We start from the raw sequence: 21,385 nt of genomic DNA on the forward strand, positions 1-21,385 counted from the left end.
CACAAAAATTACCTAACTCATATTTAGCATACTTTCGCTCAGAATGTATTTGCTTATTTAGTTTCATATCTACGCACATTTTCATACCTTCTTGGTTAATTGTACTTATAATATTTCCATAAGTTAGACTATCATAATCTATATGACCTAATTCATTACTTAAAACCGTACGTATTTTATGTGCAAACAAGTTGGGTAGACCATTTATAAATTTTTCTTTCCAAAAAGCTTGATTACTATCTTCTCTTAACATTACTCGAGAAATAAAAACATCTTTATACCATCTAAAATCACTTAATTGAGGACATCTTAAATTACTCAATTGATCATGTATTCTAGACTGTGTATGGCTTGGTGTTCCTACAAAATGTTCAATTATAGTGTAAAGCAATGTATTGACTCCATCTTCAGGGGTTCTGCCTATATTTGTATCAAACAAAGGAAGACCGTCTTCGTTTAATTTTACAGCATGTATAATATTATTTCTAGACTCATTACTTAGATGTTTATCCCACCAAGAACGTAAGGTTCCTGTAAATCCAGTTTCTAAAAGAGGAACTATCTCAGATTGTCTTAAACTATGATTTGCAATGTAAGTATTAGCAACCATTGACATATGTGTAAGTTTATTCATTATCTCTTGTTCAGACAATCCATCTATATTCCATTCATATAATTTATCTGAGGAGACAGAGAATTGACTCATATTATTCCTTTCTTCAAATTGAATATCGGGTGGTGTAGGTTTAGGATACCAATTTTTAGTTAAGCTAGTAGGATTAATTTTATTAGTTAGTCTCTTGACTTTTAATTCAGATTCTAATTCTAAATTCTTAAATGCATTTTCTATTTTAGAAATATTACTAGATTTGTTTGAATCATCTGTATCTAGACTTATTTCAGAATCACTATTATTATACAAGGAAAAAGAACCTAATACTTTAACACCAGATTTTTCAGGTTTAACAGGGGTTAATTGTTCAAGCATTCCTTCAATTTTTTGCATAGTAGTGGAAGTTTTTAGTGCATGTGTAGGTTTTAAATCTTGAAAACAGACAAGGGGTTTTTCTTTAGACTTAAGTTTTGGCTCAGAAGGGATTAATTTATCAACTTTAGTTTCTATTTTATCTAATTGCTTTCCTATGACAACTAGGCTTTGATTAGTATAATTATTTTGTTCAACTAAACATTTATTAAGCTCATTACTAGGATCAGGTATCTTAAAGGGAGCAGCAGTTATGGTTTTAGTGCCAGCAGTTATCAAAATAGTTTCTACAGGGGGATGACTCGCAACTACTTCAGACTTATCTAATTTTACCCATTTTTCTTTAGTTATAGTTTTTAATTCATTATTAATATAACGCATTTCTACAAAATCAAGGTAATTAATTTCTACTTTAGCAGATCTCATATAGTTTTTCCAGGCTTGGTGTATTTCATTTCTTTTATTTCTGTCAGGGATGACTTTATGATAATTACTTCTACGAGATGAGTTAATAGGATCTAATGTATGTTTTTCTAATTTATCCCAATCTATTCTAAACGGCTTATCTCTGTTTAAAACATTTAAGCAATTATGTATATCATAAACATGTGCAGCAGCAATTTCATTAGCAAGAAAATCAGACTGTGTAGGCGAATCTGGTTTAGGCTCAGGTTCATTATTTTCAACTGGGGGAGGACCATAACATGGATGACTTACTTGATCTTTTTTCTTTAAAGATGCAATTTTTAAATCAATTAAATCTTTCTCTATTTCTAAATCTCTGACTGTAGTAGAGGAAGAGGCAGAAGAATGACGTGCAGGTTCGTGTCTCTTAGAAGGGCTTGGTGTAGGCAACTGCTGTAGATGAACTGTAGACCTAGGTTGGTGCTGGAAATTAATTTTAACACTACCATCCATATATTGACGAATATAGTCTAAATTATTTAAGCTACGTTGTATAGGCATAGGTTGAGATTCAGTAACTAATGTCCAATCTGTAGGCAAAGTAATGTCAGACCATTTAACAGTATGAGGAATTCTAATATTAGCATCAGGCGTACAACTCTGTATTAAAAGCGTTTGATCTTTAGGACTCTTATTTAAAGCTTGAAAATTCATATTAGTACCTGTAACTTTATAATAAATTCTGTAAACTAAGGCTAAAGGTTGGGTACCAGGCAAAACATTATAACCAGATGTCTTAATATTCAAAGTTAATGTTTTCAGGATATGAGGATCATTTAGGCTAACAGTAAAATCAGGATAACAATCAAAATGTACAGGGCCATTGCAAAGACTAGACTCAATCATTCCAAGAACGCTATCATTAAAATCTGTAAATCTAGCATCACGCAAACATAGCAGAATAGAAGCTTGTAAACCTAATCTAGTTAAGGGTTTAACAGCAACTTGAACTAAACCGATATGCAAGAAATTATTACCATCATGCTTATGTTTCTTAATTGAATCTAAATTAAGTAATTGACAAGACTCATGTTCTTTACTCAAGGCATAAACTTGTTCTACGGTTTTAACATGTGTAGTGGAATTAAATGCAGTCATAGACCATTTTTTTCTGTATATATTATGACTAGGGACCTTAGGTATATTCCAATCTTTAAATTCTAGTTGTTCATTATTATTATTATACTCAAATTGTTCTTCATTTACAATCTCAGGAAGATTTCCTATATTGGTTCTAGAGCTACTAGAACTATAAGAATTTGTCTAAGTCGCAACTCATCCAACCCAAGTGGCTGGTTTAGGACTTCTGAGTTGAAGTTATTTGATTTCTTTTTTATCTTGACCCGTCAAACGACTTTGAAGGTTTTGATTTTGTGGATCTATTATGGTTCCAAGGCTGGTGAATCTATTTACAATTGGGACAATTGAGGCTGGATGGGCCAATCTGGATTGACTCATGGATGCAGGGATGACTCTTTTGGGCGACTGGGCTTGAGTAGGTGTTTGGGAGGCTTTGGGTTGGCTGGACTGACTGGCACCAACTTTCTGCTTGTCTTTTTTGGGTGCCATTGCTTTCCCTGCAAGAATTCTCGAGTAAGAAAATCAGGAACAGAATTCTCACTGCCTCTCAAATACTCAATATCAAAATCAAAAATACTTAAAATACTTTGCCATCGTGCAAAAATCTGTTTAGATGCAATGTTTTGAACATCTTTTTCTAAAACATGTTTTGCAGATTTGCAATCAACTCGTATTAAGAATTTTTGATTAAGTAAATCATCTTGAAATTTAGAGATGCATAGTACTATAGATAATATTTCTTTCTTAATAGTACTATAATTACTTTGCGACTGATTCCAAATACCAGAGTGGAAACGAACAATTTGCTCTGGCAAATTGGGACTCAATTTCTGTTTAAGAATACCTCCATAACCAATGTCAGAGGCATCAGTTTCAACTATTTTGAAGGAGTCAACTGAAGGGATGCCAAGACAGGGAAGTGTCTTAACATGAATTTTGATTTGTTTGACAATTTCTGTGTGGACAGAGGACCAAGGAGGAGGATTTTCCTGCAACCTGTCAAACAAAGGCTTACATTGTTTTCTCATATTTTGATAGAAATCAGAAACATAATTGAGGGATCCTAAGAATCTCTGGAGCTGACTTTTATCAATAATTTCATCTGGGAACTTATCAGCAAACTGGATGACTCGATCAATTGGGCTAATCTGAGACTGACAGATATTGAAGCCAAGAAATCGAACATTTGTTTGGAACAACTTGATTTTCTTAGCAGAGACAACTAGACCATTTTGTTTAACAACTTGGAGGAATATGGACAAATGTTTCCAATGCTGTTCTATCGATTGGGAATAGATTAAGACATCATCAATATAGACAATTGAAAAATGGCTATAAGCATTGAAAATTTCATTCATAATATTCTGGAATTCACTAGGCGCATTCTTAAGACCGAAAGGCATAACATTCCATTCATAATGACCGAAAGGAGTGACAAAGGCGGTTTTGTACCGATCTGACTCTTCTATTTGGATTTGCCAGAATCCACTCTTAAGGTCGAATTTGGAAAAGACAACTGCTTTTTCTAATCGATTGATTAAGTCTCTTTTATTAGGTATGGGATACCTAATCCATTCTAAGACTGTATTAAGGGGTTTGTAATTGATAACTAATCTGGGGACTCCTCTTTCTAGTTCAGCATTTTTCTGGACATAGAAGGCAGGGCAAGACCAGGGGGATTTAGACTTACGGATGATTCCCTTCAGGAGTAATTCCGTAATTTCTTTTTTACAGAATTCCATTGTCTCCTGATTCATCTGGATTGGCCTGGCTTTAGTGGGGATATTTTTCTCACTAAAGGTTTTGGTATAAGGAAGACTGACAATATGTTGTTTCCTGGACCAAAAAGCGTTAGGCAAATCAGAACAAATATCATTAATCAACTTAGTTTCGAATTCTTGAACCTGTCTCTGGAAAGGTTCACTCCTAATTTGTTGACTGATCCTAGTATGACTAATTTCTTCCTGGAGAGAAGACAAATGTTTAGTCTTACTGGAAATTAATGCAACTGTTTTGGAAATTGAACTCTTCTGGAAGGTTTTTAACTGGTGCAACTCAGGTTTGGATAAAAACTCAAACTTGACCTGTTCTCCAAGATGGGTAGAGACAACACCATCATGGTTTACCTGGAAAGGATATAACAAGGCAAGAAAGGGTAATCCTAAAATAACTTCATCAGTGATCTTTTTCACTAGAACAAATGAAGTCTTAAAGCAAATTTTATTTTGACAAACATGGGCTCGGGGAATTTCATAGTTCAGCTGTAGGGATTTTCCTGAAGCTGTTCTAAGAGATTCGCAAGACTTAGTGTAATACTTAGTAGGTATAAGGCCTTCCTGAATGCAGTTAAGGTCAGCACCTGAATCAAGTAAAGCAACTGTGGTTAACTCAAACTGGTCAACAAAAATAGTAACTTTGATATACCATTTCTTAAAGCTGACTCGTTTGACCAGACATAAGGCTTGTTCTGGATTCAGGGATTCATCATCAGAGTTTGTTGGACTGTGAGATGAAAGAATCGGGTTTGAGAGCTATTAAATCCTGTCGGATCTCATAATTCTCAGATTGCAATTTCTGGCTTAATTGTTTTAGCTCAACTATTTCCTTCTTGATTAATTTTACTTCTGAATGTAAATCATGAAGGGTGATATCTCTTTTGCGACTAAATTTTTCTAAGGTTGTATTCAAGCTTATCTGTTGAGGAGGTGGAGACTCAGGAGATTTTGGCTTTTGTTCTTCAACTGGTTGTTTGCCATAACAGGGTTGACTAACCTGTGCTGCTTTCCTGAGGGATTCTAATTGGAAATCAATCAGGGCTCTTTCTGCTTCTAGGTCTCTTTCTAGAGTAGAGGAAGAGGCTGCAAAGGAATGTCTGGCAGGGACATGCCTCTGGGATTGACCAGGGGTTGGCAACTGCTGTAGTTGGACAGTAGTTTTTGGAATTGGTTGGGTTCCAAAATTGATTTTTACTGATCCATCTAAATATTGGTGGATGTAATCTAAATTATTTAGACTACGTTGGATTGGTGTTGGTGGATTGACATTTTTGAGTGTCCATTCAACTGGAAGTGAGACATCAGACCATTTGATTGTTTGAGGTACTCGGATGACGGCCTCGGGTCTATTACTTTGAATCAACAAGGTATGATTCTTAGGACTCTTATTAAGGGCTTGGAAGTTCATATTGGTTCCCGTGACCTTATAATAGATCCTAAAAATTAAGGCTAATGGTTGGGTTCCCGGAAGAACCTCATATCCAGAAGTCTGGATATTGAGTGTCAAGGTCTTAAGAATGTGGGGATCACTAAGGCTGACAGTGAAGTCAGGATAACAATCAAAGTGAACCAGTCCATTAGAAAGGCTTGACTCGATAACTCCGAGAGTACTGTCTTCACTGTTAGTGAATCTAGCATCTCTTAACCAGAGCAAGACTGAGGCTTTAAGCCCTGTTCTGGTTAGTGGCTTAACGGCAACTTGGACAAGACCAATATGAAGAAAATTGTTTCCTTCATTCTTATGGCGTTTAATTGACTCAAGATTAAGCAACTGACAGACTTCAAGTTCTTTGCCAAGGGCATAAACTTGTTCAACTGTTTTAACATGGGTAGTGGTCTTAAAACTTGGTAAAGACCACCTCTTCTTATAGATTTCCTGACTGGGGACTCTAGGTATATTCCAGTCTCGGTAATCTAAATCATTATTATTAGATTCAAACTCTACTTGTTCCTCATTTACTATTTCTGGAAGACGACTAATACTGGTTCTTGAACTGCTCGAACTACAAGAATTAGATCTAAGGAAACGACTCATTTTACTTTGGCAACTGGGTTCTGACTTCAAAGAAGAAAATAAACAGGGACTTCTACTACTGACTCCTGTACGTTCCTATCAACTGACCTCTCTCTCCTAGCCCTCTCAATGCCGCAACCGCTCATGCCTCACCTCGGGACTTACTGTTTGGACTCTAGGCCTTACTCTTCGGACACTATTTAAGAGAGATACAGACAATAGTACCGGAAAGAAGAACAATAATAAAAGCAACTGGATACTTCTACTCAGAAATCCTAAACCAGCCACTTGGGTTGGATGAGTAGCAACCTAAGATCAGATTCTTACAACTCTTACGGCTCTGATACCAAAAAGGAAGAACCAACATCAATAGGAGACCAGAGGATAATTTCAGAGTATAAGAAGAGATTTTAATAATAACAGAGAGCCTAAACAACTTTCAGACTATTGCAAGAAAATAATGCATAAAAGAAAATAATCAAAATAAGATAGATAAAAAATACTTACAAAATCTTGTTTATTGAAAACAAAGCACTCAGATATTTACAAGAGAGTTCATGTCTGAAGGAGTTTCAGAGAGAACTTTGAAAAGCTGAGAAACAAAAGAATTTTTACAAGTGCTTACAACTGAGGCCGAAGCCAGCTTATGAAGAAAAGAAAGCAACTATGGTTTGAATCAATGTAACTCTGATTGGAGAGTAACCATGGTTCAAAGCACCGAAAACAACTTTCTTTTTACCTATTGGGGTAAAGCAGGGGTAAAAGCAAAAGTATTTTTGTTTTACTCTCTTTACCTATTGGGGTAAAGTGAAAGTAAAAGCAAAAGTAATTTGTTTTTACATTACAAATATTCTGTTTCCAACATTTCACCGGGGTGAAAAGAGGAAGTGATGGCAACTTTTGACTAATCAGATCCCAAGTCATACGCGTCATAAGGATCCTGCGCGAAAGGGATATTGGGATCAAAGGAGCTGGAGCCAGGCTGACAGCTGGATGCAGATGGGGAAGATTCGTTGTCCTCATCATCATTCATCTGACTAGCTTGGTCAAGCAATTGTGCAGCAAGGGCCCTGAGTTCAGCTTTGGATTTTCCATCGATTGAGATGGCCGAACTGACTGAGCCTGTAGGGGAGCTTGGCTTGGGAGGATGATCCGATTGGGGAAAAGCCTTGAAGACATAAATGGAAATTCTGTCCATTGAGAACTTATCCCACCACTTGACAAAATACTGGCGAGACATGATTCTGGTTTCCCAATTGACATGATAATTCCACTTCATAATCCAGGGGATTTTGTACCTGGCAATAAAAAGAAGCAACTTGGGGAAGAACAACTGTTGTTTATTAAATTGGGATTTACTGGCATAATAATTGGTCAGATTATGGACTTCAGTAGGGAGGACATCTGCTGTTGGGCCATGTTGATCCCACCAATGAAGAAACCAGTAGGGGAAAGGACTCCTGAATTTGGCATCGAAATTAATAAACCAGGAGTGGGAAAAATCAACTGTTTGATGGAGGAAGATATTATACCATGCATCAATGTAGTCTGCATAGGTATAGGGATGAGTGGACTTAAGATGTTTCAACTCATAGGGGTGGCGACTAAATTCAGCTTGGCTCAGAATTTGCTGAATATAAAGGGAATGATAGAGGATGACCGCGGGGTTATCTCTATCCTTAATAGGCTTAATTTCAACTGATTTGGTCTCATGCAGGATATCCCTATAGTATTTGAGGTCTTTATAGGGTGCAGGAGGAAGGAAATGAGAATTAGGAGGGAAATATGACCTGACAATTGTTATCGGATCAGAAATCCCATCATAATTGGGTTCGATTATGAACAAATTAACCTTATCTTTTGGGAGATAAGGGGACGACTTTCTGAACTGAGTGGGCGACTGGGAAGACTGGGCAATTGGAGCAACTGGGGGAACTATTGCAAATGGATCATAGTCAGAGACAAGGGCTGACTGATAATTAGGGCGAATTGGGCCAACGGTGGATCCTATTGGGGTTCCAAGGCTGGTGAATCTATTTGCAATTGGGACAATTGAGGCTGGATGGGCCAATCTGGATTGACTCATGGATGCAGGGATGACTCTTTTGGGCGACTGGGCTTGAGTAGGTGTTTGGGAGGCTTTGGGTTGGCTGGACTCCCTACTGAAGTCCATAATTTGACCAATTATTATGCCAGTAAAAGCCAATTTAATAAACAACAGTTGTTCTTCCCCAAGTTGCTTCTTTTTATTGCCAGGTACAAAATCCCCTGGATTATGAAGTGGAATTATCATGTCAATTGGGAAACCAGAATCATGTCTCGCCAGTATTTTGTCAAGTGGTGGGATAAGTTCTCAATGGACAGAATTTCCATTTATGTCTTCAAGGATTTTCCCCAATCGGATCATCCTCCCAAGCCAAGCTCCCCTACAGGCTCAGTCAGTTCGGCCATCTCAATCGATGGAAAATCCAAAGCTGAACTCAGGGCCCTTGCTGCACAATTGCTTGACCAAGCTAGTCAGATGAATGATGATGAGGACAACGAATCTTCCCCATCTGCATCCAGCTGTCAGCCTGGCTCCAGCTCCTTTGATCCCAATATCCCTTTCGCGCAGGATCCTTATGACGCGTATGACTTGGGATCTGATTAGTCAAAAGTTGCCATCACTTCCTCTTTTCACCCCGGTGAAATGTTGGAAACAGAATATTTGTAATGTAAAAACAAATTACTTTTGCTTTTACTTTCACTTTACCCCAATAGGTAAAGAGAGTAAAACAAAAATACTTTTGCTTTTACCCCTGCTTTACCCCAATAGGTAAAAAGAAAGTTGTTTTCGGTGCTTTGAACCATGGTTACTCTCCAATCAGAGTTACATTGATTCAAACCATAGTTGCTTTCTTTTCTTCATAAGCTGGCTTCGGCCTCAGTTGTAAGCACTTGTAAAAATTCTTTTGTTTCTCAGCTTTTCAAAGTTCTCTCTGAAACTCCTTCAGACATGAACTCTCTTGTAAATATCTGAGTGCTTTGTTTTCAATAAACAAGATTTTGTAAGTATTTTTTATCTATCTTATTTTGATTATTTTCTTTTATGCATTATTTTCTTGCATTAGTCTGAAAGTTGTTTAGGCTCTCTGTTATTATTAAAATCTCTTCTTATACTCTGAAATTATCCTCTGGTCTCCTATTGATGTTGGTTCTTCCTTTTTGGTATCAGAGCCGTAAGAGTTGTAAGAATCTGATCTTAGGTTGCTACTCATCCAACCCAAGTGGCTGGTTTAGGATTTCTGAGTAGAAGTATCCAGTTGCTTTTATTATTGTTCTTCTTTCCGGTACTGTTGTCTGTATCTCTCTTAAATAGTGTCCGAAGAGTAAGGCCTAGAGTCCAAACAGTAAGTCCCGAGGTGAGGCATGAGCGGTTGCGGCATTGAGAGGGCTAGGAGAGAGAGGTCAGTTGATAGGAACGTACAGGAGTCAGCAGTAGAAGTCTCTGTTTATTTTCTTCTTTGAGGTCAGAACCCAGTTGCCAAAGTAAAATGAGTCGTTTCCTTAGAACAAATTCTTGTAGTTCGAGCAGTTCAAGAGCCAGTATTAGTCGTCTTCCAGAAATAGTAAATGAGGAACAAGTTGAATTTGAGTCTAATAACAGTGAGTTAGATTACCGAGACTGGAATATCCCTAGAATCCCCAGTCAGGAAATCTATAAGAAGAGGTGGTCTTTACCCAGTTTTAAGACCACTACCCATGTTAAAACAGTTGAACAAGTCTATGCTCTTGGCAAAGAACTTGAAGTCTGTCAGTTGCTCAACCTTGATTCCATCAAACGCCATAAGAATGAAGGAAACAATTTTCTTCATATTGGTTTAGTTCAAGTTGCAGTTAAGCCACTAACCAGAACAGGGCTTAAAGCCTCAGTGTTGCTCTGGTTAAGAGATGCTAGATTCACTAACAGTGAGGACAGTACACTCGGAGTAATTGAGTCAAGTCTTTCAAATGGTCCGGTTCACTTTGATTGTTATCCTGACTTTACTGTCAGTCTTAGTGATCCCCACATTCTTAAGACTTTGACGCTGAATATCCAGACTTCTGGATATGAGGTTCTTCCGGGAACCCAACCATTAGCCTTAATCTTTAGGATCTATTATAAGGTCACTGGAACTAATATGAATTTCCAAGCCCTTAATAAGAGTCCTAAGAATCATACCTTGTTGATTCAAAGTAATAGACCCGAGGCCGTCATCCGAGTACCTCAAACAATTAAATGGTCTGATGTCTCGCTCCCAGTCGAATGGACACTCAAAAATGTCAATCCACCAACACCAATCCAACGTAGTCTAAATAATTTAGATTACATCCACCAATATTTAGATGGATCAGTAAAAATCAATTTTGGAACCCAACCAATTCCAAAATCTACTGTCCAGCTACAACAGTTGCCAACCCCTGGTCAATCCCAGAGGCATGTCCCTGCCAGACATTCCTTTGCAGCCTCTTCTTCTACTCTAGAACGAGACCTAGAAGCAGAAAGAGCCCTGATTGATTTCCAATTAGAATCCCTCAGGAAAGCAGCACAGGTCAGTCAACCCTGTTATGGCAAACAACCAGTTGATGAACAAAAGCCAAAATCTCCCGAGTCTCCAACTCAAACTGACTTTGAAGGTTTTGATTTTGTTGACCCTCAACTTAGAGTTCTAAATAAATTTCATATCAATTGGAAAAAATTGCATACCCATCTCACAGCTCCTGAAAACCAGAAGCGCCGAGATGATTACCATAGTGCTTTTCCACTTAAGTATCGCCGTGACGCAATCTTTGTTGAATGGAAAGATTACCTACAGAAAGAACAAGTCGAAATGCCTTATTTAGATTTTGTAGAGACCCACTACATGTCTAAAAAATTGAAGGTAATCACCAAAGAAACATGGTCTTTACCCAATGACACACAAGTAGTTGCCAGTCATCCCCCTACTGAGTCTATCTTAATTAATTTTAAGAAAACTCAGATCCCTGCTTGTCCTTTCAAATTCCCTGAAAAATTAGATTCAGAAAAGAAATTGATAGAACAGAGCAACTACACCAATCAGAGTCTAATTGTCATAGGAAAACAGCTTGACAAAATTGAAACTAAGGTAGACAAGCTAGTCCCCTCCTCTGAAAAATCCAATACCAAAGTTGAAAAACCCTTAGTCCAGTTCCAGGATCTTAAGACAAATCCGACCCTTAAGATCAAGCCTACCCTTCAAAAAATCGAAGAAATGCTGGAACAATTGACACCTGTAAAAGGTGAACCATCTGGAGTTAAAGTTCTTGACTCCATTAATCCGGATTCCGACCAAGAATCCATTCAGAGTCTAGACTCAGTTGATAGCAGTATCTCAAAAATTGAGAAAGCCTTTACTGAACTCACAGTTGAACCTAGGATCACCCGGTTAGCCAACCAAGTTACCCCTACAAGCCTTACCAAAAATTGGTATACTCGACCAACTCCTCCAGATATACAATTTGAAGAAAGACATTTTCAGAACCAGTTCTCTGTCTCTTCTGATAAATTGTATGAATGGAACATTGATGGTCTTTCGGAGCAAGAAGTTTTCAATAAACTTCAACATATGTCCATGGTTGCCAATAGTTATATTTCAAACCACAGTTTTAGACAATCTGAAATTGTACCCCTGCTAGTCACAGGTTTTACAGGTACCCTCCGCAATTGGTGGGATAAACACCTCACACCTGAGTCTAAAAACTTAATTATTCATGCTGTAAAACTTAATGATGAAGGTCTCCCTATCTTTGATGAACAAATAGGTCAAGGAATAGAAGATGGAGTCAATACTCTGTTTTACACCATAATTGAGCATTTCATAGGAACCCCAAGCCATACTACCTCTAGAATTCATGACCAGCTTAGCAACCTTCGTTGCCCTAAACTGTCTGACTTTAGGTGGTATAAAGATGTTTTCATTTCGCGAGTAATGCTCCGAAATGATAGTAATCAGTCGTTTTGGAAAGAAAAATTCATTAATGGCCTTCCAAACCTATTTGCCCATAAGATTCGCACAACCCTTAGTAATGAACAAGGACATATTGATTGGAATAATCTGACCTATGGAAATCTAGTCAGTACTATCAACCAAGTCGGTATGAAGATGTGTGTTGACATGAAAATTGGTAAGCAGATACAGTCTGACAGAAAATCCGCTAAGTATGAGTTAGGAAATTTCTGCGAACAATATGGTCTTACTAGCCTACCTCCCTCCAGTCGAACTAAGTCACACCATAAGAGTCAATCCCGTTCTTACCATAATCGAAAAAATAGATACCAAAATAATGATAGAGAATTCTATAAGACTAAGAAACATAGCACTAAAAAGAATTGGAAAAAATTTCCATCAAAAAATAAGAAAAACCGATTCCAGAACAATTCTGGAAAAGGAAAAGTTGTCTGCTGGAAGTGTCAAAAACCAGGTCATTATGCTAATAAATGCAAGGTGAAAGACACAATCAAACAACTAAAAATTGAAGAAGTTGAAAAAGAAAATCTAATCCGACTTCTAGATCTTAAGGATTCCGAACCTAGTGATCTCGAGTCATCAGCTGATAGTGATTCTGAGAATTCTTATTCCTCGGACTCACAACCTAGTTCCCCCCATATACAACTCGGTTGTAAGGATAATTGTTGTAATTCTATGAAATCCATTTCTGTTCTTACTAAACAGGAAGAACAAGAAGAGCTTCTCATAGACTTAATCTGTAAAGTCGAAAACCCAGAATTAAAGGCTGAGTATCTGAAGAAATTTCGGAAACTCCTTAGTCAGGAAGGTCCAAGTCAGTCTCCACCTCCTCAAAAGATAAGTTTAAATACAACCTTAGAAAGGTTCAGTCGCAAAAGAGACATCACCCTTCATGATTTACATTCAGAAGTAAAATTAATCAAGAAGGAGATAGTTGATCTAAAACAATTAAGCCAGAAATTGCAAGCTGAGAATTATGAAATCCGACAGGATTTAATAGCTCTCAAACCTGATGATTTATCCCAGAGTCCAACAAACTCAGATGATGAATCTTTGAATCCAGAACAGGCCTTATGTCTAGTCAAAAGAATTAACTTCAAGAAATGGTATGTCAAAGTTACTATTTTTGTTGACCAGTTTGATTTTACCACAGTCGCTTTGCTTGATTCAGGTGCTGACCTTAACTGCATCCAGGAAGGTCTTATACCTACCAAGTATTATACTAAGTCCTGTGAATCTCTTAGAACAGCTTCAGGAAAATCCCTACAGCTGAACTATGAAATTCCCCGCGCCCATGTTTGTCAAAATAAAATTTGCTTTAAGACTTCATTTGTTCTAGTAAAAAACATTACTGATGAAGTTATTCTAGGATTACCTTTTCTTGCCTTGTTATATCCTTTCCAGGTGAACCATGATGGCATCATCTCTACTCACCTAGGAGAACAAGCCAAGTTTGAATTTTTATCTAAGCCAGAGTTGCACCAGTTACAAACCTTTCAGAAAAGTTCAATCTCCAAAACTATTGCTTTGATTTCCAGTAAGACTAAACATCTGTCTTCTCTCCAGGAAGAAATTAGTCATACTAGAATCAGCCAACAAATTAGGAATGAACCTTTCCTGAAACAAGTTCATGAGTTTGAAACTAAATTAATCAATGATATCTGTTCTGATCTGCCTAATGCTTTTTGGTCCAGGAAACAACACATTGTCAGTCTTCCTTACGCCAAAACCTTTAGTGAGAAAAATATCCCCACTAAAGCCAGACCAATCCAAATGAATCAGGAGACAATGGAATTCTGTAAAAAAGAAATTACAGAATTACTTCTAAAGGGAATCATCCGTAAGTCTAAGTCCCCCTGGTCTTGTCCTGCCTTTTATGTCCAGAAAAATGCTGAACTAGAAAGAGGAGTCCCTAGACTAGTTATCAATTACAAACCCCTCAATGCAGTCTTAGAATGGATTAGGTACCCCATACCTAATAAACGAGATTTAATTAATCGGTTAGAGAAAGCAATTGTCTTTTCCAAATTTGATCTTAAGAGTGGATTCTGGCAAATCCAAATAGAAGAGTCAGATCGGTACAAAACCGCCTTCGTCACTCCTTTTGGTCATTATGAATGGAATGTTATGCCCTTCGGTCTTAAGAATGCGCCTAGTGAATTCCAGAATATTATGAATGAAATTTTCAATGCTTATAGCCATTTTTCAATTGTCTATATTGATGATGTCTTAATCTATTCCCAATCGATAGAACAGCATTGGAAACATTTGTCTATATTCCTTCAAGTTGTTAAGCAAAATGGTCTAGTTGTTTCTGCTAAGAAAATCAAATTGTTCCAAACTAGTATTCGATTTCTTGGCTTCAATATCTGTCAGTCTCAGATTAGTCCAATTGACCGAGTCATTCAGTTTGCTGATAAATTCCCAGATGAAATTATTGATAAGAGTCAGCTCCAGAGGTTCTTAGGATCCCTCAATTATGTTTCTGATTTCTATCAAAATCTGAGAAAACAATGTAAGCCCTTGTTTGACAGGTTGCAGGAAAATCCTCCTTCTTGGTCCTCTGTCCACACAGAAATTGTCAAACAAATCAAAATTCATGTTAAGACACTTCCCTGTCTTGGCATTCCTTCAGTTGGTTCCTTCAAAATAGTTGAAACTGATGCCTCTGACATTGGTTATGGAGGTATTCTTAAACAAAAATTGAGTCCCAATTCGCCAGAGCAAATTGTTCGTTTCTACTCTGGTATTTGGAATCAATCGCAAAGTAATTATAGTACTATTAAAAAAGAAATATTATCTATAGTACTATGCATCTCTAAATTTCAAGATGATTTACTTAATCAAAAATTCTTAATCCGAGTTGATTGCAAATCTGCAAAACATGTTTTAGAAAAAGATGTTCAAAACATTGCATCCAAACAGATTTTTGCACGGTGGCAAAGTATTTTAAGTATTTTTGATTTTGACATTGAGTATTTGAGAGGCAGTGAGAATTCTGTTCCTGATTTTCTCACTCGAGAATTTTTGCAGGGAAAGCAATGGCACCCAAAAAAGACAAACAGAAAGCAGGTGCCAGTCAGTCCAGCCAACCCAAAACTTCCCAAACACCAACCCAAGACCAGTCGCCCAAAAGAGTCCTCCCTGCATCCATGAGTCAATCCAGAATGGCCCATCCAGCCTCAATTGTCCCATATGCAGGTCATCCTCCAATCCCAATCGTCCCAATTGCAAACAGATTCACCAGCCTTGGAACCCCAATAGGATCCACCGTCGGCCCAATCCGCCCTAATTACCAATCCGCCCTTGTTTCTGACTATGATCCATTTGCAATAATTCCTCCAGTTGTCCCAATTGCCCAAACATCCCAGTCGTCCACCCAGTTCAGAAAGTCGTCCCCTTACCTCCCAAAAGATAAGGTTAATTTGTTCATAATCGAACCAATATATGATGGGATTTCTGATCCGATAACAATTGTCAGATCATACTTCCCTCCTAACTCCCATTTCCTTCCTCCTGCACCCTATAAAGACCTCAAATTTTATAGGGATATCCTGCATGAGACCAAATCAGTTGAAATCAAGCCCATTAAGGATAGAGATAACCCCGCGGTCATTCTCTATCATTCTCTTTATATTCAACAAATTCTAAGCCAAGCTGAATTTAGTCGCCACCCCTATGAATTGAAACACCTTAAGTCCACTCATCCTTATACCTATGCAGATTACATTGATGCATGGTATAATATCTTCCTCCATCAAACAGTTGATTTTTCCCACTCCTGGTTTATTAATTTCGATGCCAAATTCAGGAGTCCTTTCCCCTACTGGTTTCTTCATTGGTGGGATCAACATGGTCCAACAGCCGATATCCTCCCTACTGAAGTTCATAATCTGACCAATTATTATGCCAGTAAAAGCCAATTTACTAAACAACAGTTGTTTTTCCCCAAGTTGCTTCTTTTTATTGCCAGGTACAAAATCCCCTGGATAATGAAGTGGAATTATCATGTCAATTGGGAAACCAGAATCATGTCTCGCCAGTATTTTGTCAAGTGGTGGGATAAGTTCTCAATGGACAGAATTTCCATCTATGTCTTCAAGGATTTTCCCCAATCGGATCATCCTCCCAAGCCAAGTTCTCCTACAGGCTCAGTCAGCTCGGCCATCTCAATCGATGGAAAATCCAAAGCTGAACTCCGGGCCCTTGCTGCACAATTGCTTGACCAAGCTAGTCAGATGAATGATGATGAGGACAACGAATCTTCCCCATCTGCATCCAGCTGTCAGCCTGGCTCCAGCTCCTTTGATCCCAATATCCCTTTTGCGCAGGATCCTTATGACGCGTATGATTTGGGATCTGATTAGTCAAAAGTTGCCATCACTTCCTCTTTTCACCCCGGTGAAATGTTGGAATCAGAATAATTGTAACGTAAAAACAAAATTGCTTTTGCTTTTACCCTTACTTTACCCCAATAGGTAAAGAGAGTAAAACAAAAATACTTTTGCTTTTACCCCTGCTTTACCCCAATAGGTAAAGAGAAAGTTGTTTTCCGTACTTGAAACCATGGTTACTCTCCAATTAGGGTTACTTTGGATTCAAACCTTAGTTGCTTTCTTTCTTTTTAAGCTGGCTTCGGCCTCAGTTGTAAGCACTTGGTTTTTTTTTCTCCTTTCTTAGTTTTCAAAAGTTCTCTCTGAAACTCCTTCAGACATGAACTCACTTGTAAATATCTGAGTGTTTAGCTTTCAATAAACAAGACAGCTTTGTAAGTTATCTTGAATTTCTCTTATTTTGAAATTAATCTTATTTTACTATTTTCATTTATGCATTATATTCTCGCATTAGTCTGAAAGTTGGTTGTAAGATTCTCTGTTTTCTCTTGTGCTTCTTTATCTATCTCCTGTTCTACTATTAATGTTGGTTCTTCCCTTTTGGTATCAGAGCCGTAAGAGTTGTAAGAATCTGATCTTAGGTTGCTACTCATCCAACCCAAGTGGCTGGTTTAGGATTTCTGAGTAGAAAGTTTTCAGTTGCTTTTATTATTGTTCTTCTTTCCGGTACTGTTATCTGTATCTCTCTTAAATAGTGTCCGAAGAGTAAGGCCTAGAGTCCAAACAGTAAGTCCCGAGGTGAGGCATGAGCGGTTGCGGCATTGAGAGGGCTAGGAGAGAGAGGTCAGTTGATAGGAACGTACAGGAGTCAGTAGTAGAAGTCCCTGTTTATTTTCTCCTTTGAAGTCAGAACCCAGTTGCCAAAGTAAAATGAGTCGTTTCCTTAGATCTAATTCTTGTAGTTCGAGCAGTTCAAGAACCAGTATTAGTCGTCTTCCAGAAATAGTAAATGAGGAACAAGTAGAATTTGAATCTAATAACAATGATTTAGATTACCGAGACTGGAATATACCTAGAATCCCCAGTCAGGAAATCTATAAGAAGAGGTGGTCTTTACCAAGCTTTAAGACCACTACCCATGTTAAAACAGTTGAACAAGTTTATGCCCTTGGCAAAGAACTTGAAGTCTGCCAGTTGCTCAATCTTGATTCTATCAAACGCCATAAGAGTGAAGGAAACAATTTTCTTCATATTGGTCTTGTCCAAGTTGCCGTCAAACCACTAACCAGAACAGGGCTTAAAGCCTCAGTTTTGCTCTGGTTAAGAGATGCTAGATTCACTAACAGTGAAGACAGTACTCTCGGAGTAATTGAGTCAAGTCTTTCCAATGGTCCGGTTCACTTTGATTGTTATCCTGACTTCACTGTCAGCCTTAGTGATCCCCACATTCTTAAGACCTTGACACTCAATATCCAGACTTCTGGATATGAGGTTCTTCCGGGAACCCAACCATTAGCCTTAATTTTTAGGATCTATTATAAGGTCACGGGAACCAATATGAACTTCCAAGCCCTTAATAAGAGTCCTAAGAATCATACCTTGTTGATTCAAAGTAATAGACCCGAGGCCGTCATCCGAGTACCTCAAACAATCAAATGGTCTGATGTCTCACTTCCAGTTGAATGGACACTCAAAAATGTCAATCCACCAACACCAATCCAACGTAGTCTAAATAATTTAGATTACATCCACCAATATTTAGATGGATCAGTAAAAATCAATTTTGGAACCCAACCAATTCCAAAATCTACTGTCCAGCTACAACAGTTGCCAACCCCTGGTCAATCCCAGAGGCATATCCCTGCCAGACATTCCTTTGCAGCCTCTTCTTCTACTCTAGAACGAGACCTAGAAGCAGAAAGAGCCCTGATTGATTTCCAATTAGAATCCCTCAGGAAAGCAGCACAGGTTAGCCAACCCTGTTATGGCAAACAACCAGTTGAAGAACAAAAGCCAAAATCTCCCGAGTCTCCAACTCAAACTGACTTTGAAGGTTTTGATTTTGTTGACCCTCAACTTAGAGTTCTAAATAAATTTCACATTAATTGGAAAAAATTACAAGCCCATCTCACAGCTCCTGAAAACCAGAAGCGCCGAGATGATTACCATAGTGCTTTTCCACTTAAGTACCGCCGTGACGCAATCTTTGTTGAATGGAAAGATTACCTACGGAAAGAACAGGTCGAAATGCCATATTTAGATTTTGTAGAAACCCACTACATGTCTAAAAAATTGAAGGTAATCACCAAAGAAACATGGTCTTTACTCAATGACACACAAGTAGTTACCAGTCATCCCCCGGTTGAGTCTATCTTAATTAATTTTAAGAAAACTCAGATCCCTGCCTGTCCTTTCAAAATCCCTGAAAAATTAGATTCAGAGAAGAAATTGATAGAACAAAGCAACTACACCAATCAGAGTCTAATTGTCATAGGAAAACAGCTTGACAAAATTGAAACTAAAGTAGACAAGCTAACCCTTTCCTCTGAAAAATCCAACATTAAAGTTGAAAAACCATTAGTCCAGTTCCAGGATCTCAAGATAAATCCAACTCTTAAGATCAAACCTACCCTTCAAAAAATTGAAGAAATGCTGGAACAATTGACACCTGTAAAGAGTGAGCCATCTGGAGTTAAAGTTCTTGACTCCATTAATCCGGATTCTGACCAAGAATCTATTCAGAGTCAAGAATCAGTTGACAGTAATATCTCAAAAATTGAGAAAGCCTTTACTGAACTTGCAGTTGAACCCAGAGTTACCCGGTTAACTCACCAAGTCACCCCTACTAGTCTTACCAAAAATTGGTACACTCGACCAACACCTCCAGATATACAATTCGAAGAAAGACATTTTCAGAACCAGTTCTCTGTCTCTTCTGATAAATTGTATGAGTGGAACATTGATGGTCTTTCTGAGCAAGAAGTTTTCAATAAACTTCAACATATGTCCATGGTTGCCAATAGTTATATTTCAAACCACAGTTTTAGACAATCTGAAATTGTACCCCTGCTAGTCACAGGTTTTACAGGTACCCTCCGCAATTGGTGGGATAAACACCTCACACCTGAGTCTAAAAACTTAATTATTCATGCTGTAAAACTTAATGATGAAGGTCTCCCTATCTTTGATGAACAAATAGGTCAAGGAATAGAAGATGGAGTCAATACTCTGTTTTACACCATAATTGAGCATTTCATAGGAACCCCAAGCCATACTACCTCTAGAATTCATGACCAGCTTAGCAACCTTCGTTGCCCTAAACTGTCTGACTTTAGGTGGTATAAAGATGTTTTCATTTCGCGAGTAATGCTCCGAAATGATAGTAATCAGTCGTTTTGGAAAGAAAAATTCATTAATGGCCTTCCAAACCTATTTGCCCATAAGATTCGCACAACCCTTAGTAATGAACAAGGACATATTGATTGGAATAATCTGACCTATGGAAATCTAGTCAGTACTATCAACCAAGTCGGTATGAAGATGTGTGTTGACATGAAAATTGGTAAGCAGATACAGTCTGACAGAAAATCCGCTAAGTATGAGTTAGGAAATTTCTGCGAACAATATGGTCTTACTAGCCTACCTCCCTCCAGTCGAACTAAGTCACACCATAAGAGTCAATCCCGTTCTTACCACAATCGAAAAAATAGATACCAAAATAATGATAGAGAATTCTATAAGACTAAGAAACATAGCCCTAAAAAGAATTGGAAAAAATTTCCATCAAAAAATAAAAAAAACCGATTCCAGAACAATTCTGGAAAAGGAAAAGTTGTCTGCTGGAAGTGTCAAAAACCAGGTCATTATGCTAATAAATGCAAGGTGAAAGACACAATCAAACAACTAAAAATTGAAGAAGTTGAAAAAGAAAATCTAATCCGACTTCTAGATCTTAAGGATTCCGAACCTAGTGATCTCGAGTCATCGACTGATAGTGATTCTGAGAATTCTTATTCCTCGGACTCACAACCTAGTTCCCCCCATATACAACTCGGTTGTAAAGATAATTGTTGTTGTAAAGATAATTGTTGTAATTCTATGAAATCCATTTCTGTTCTTACTAAACAGGAAGAACAAGAAGAACTTCTCATAGACTTAATCTGTAAAGTCGAAAACCCAGAGTTGAAGGCTGAGTATCTGAAGAAATTTCGGAAACTCCTTAGTCAGGAAGGTCCAAGTCAGTCTCCACCTCCTCAAAAGATAAGTTTAAATACAACCTTAGAAAGGTTCAGTCGCAAAAAAGACATCACCCTTCATGATTTACATTCAGAAGTAAAATTAATCAAGAAGGAGATAGTTGATCTAAAACAATTAAGCCAGAAATTGCAAGCTGAGAATTATGAAATCCGACAGGATTTAATAGCTCTCAAACCTGATGATTTATCTCAGAGTCCAACAAACTCAGATGATGAATCTTTGAATCCAGAACAGGCCTTATGTCTAGTCAAAAGAATTAACTTCAAGAAATGGTATGTCAAAGTTACTATTTTTGTTGATCAGTTTGATTTTACCACAGTCGCTTTGCTTGATTCAGGTGCTGACCTTAACTGCATCCAGGAAGGTCTTATACCTACCAAGTATTATACTAAGTCCTGTGAATCTCTTAGAACAGCTTCAGGAAAATCCCTACAGCTGAACTATGAAATTCCCCGCGCCCATGTTTG

This window comes from Prunus dulcis, chromosome 6, assembly GCF_902201215.1.
Source record: "Prunus dulcis chromosome 6, ALMONDv2, whole genome shotgun sequence".
NCBI classification, from domain to species: domain Eukaryota; kingdom Viridiplantae; phylum Streptophyta; class Magnoliopsida; order Rosales; family Rosaceae; genus Prunus; species Prunus dulcis.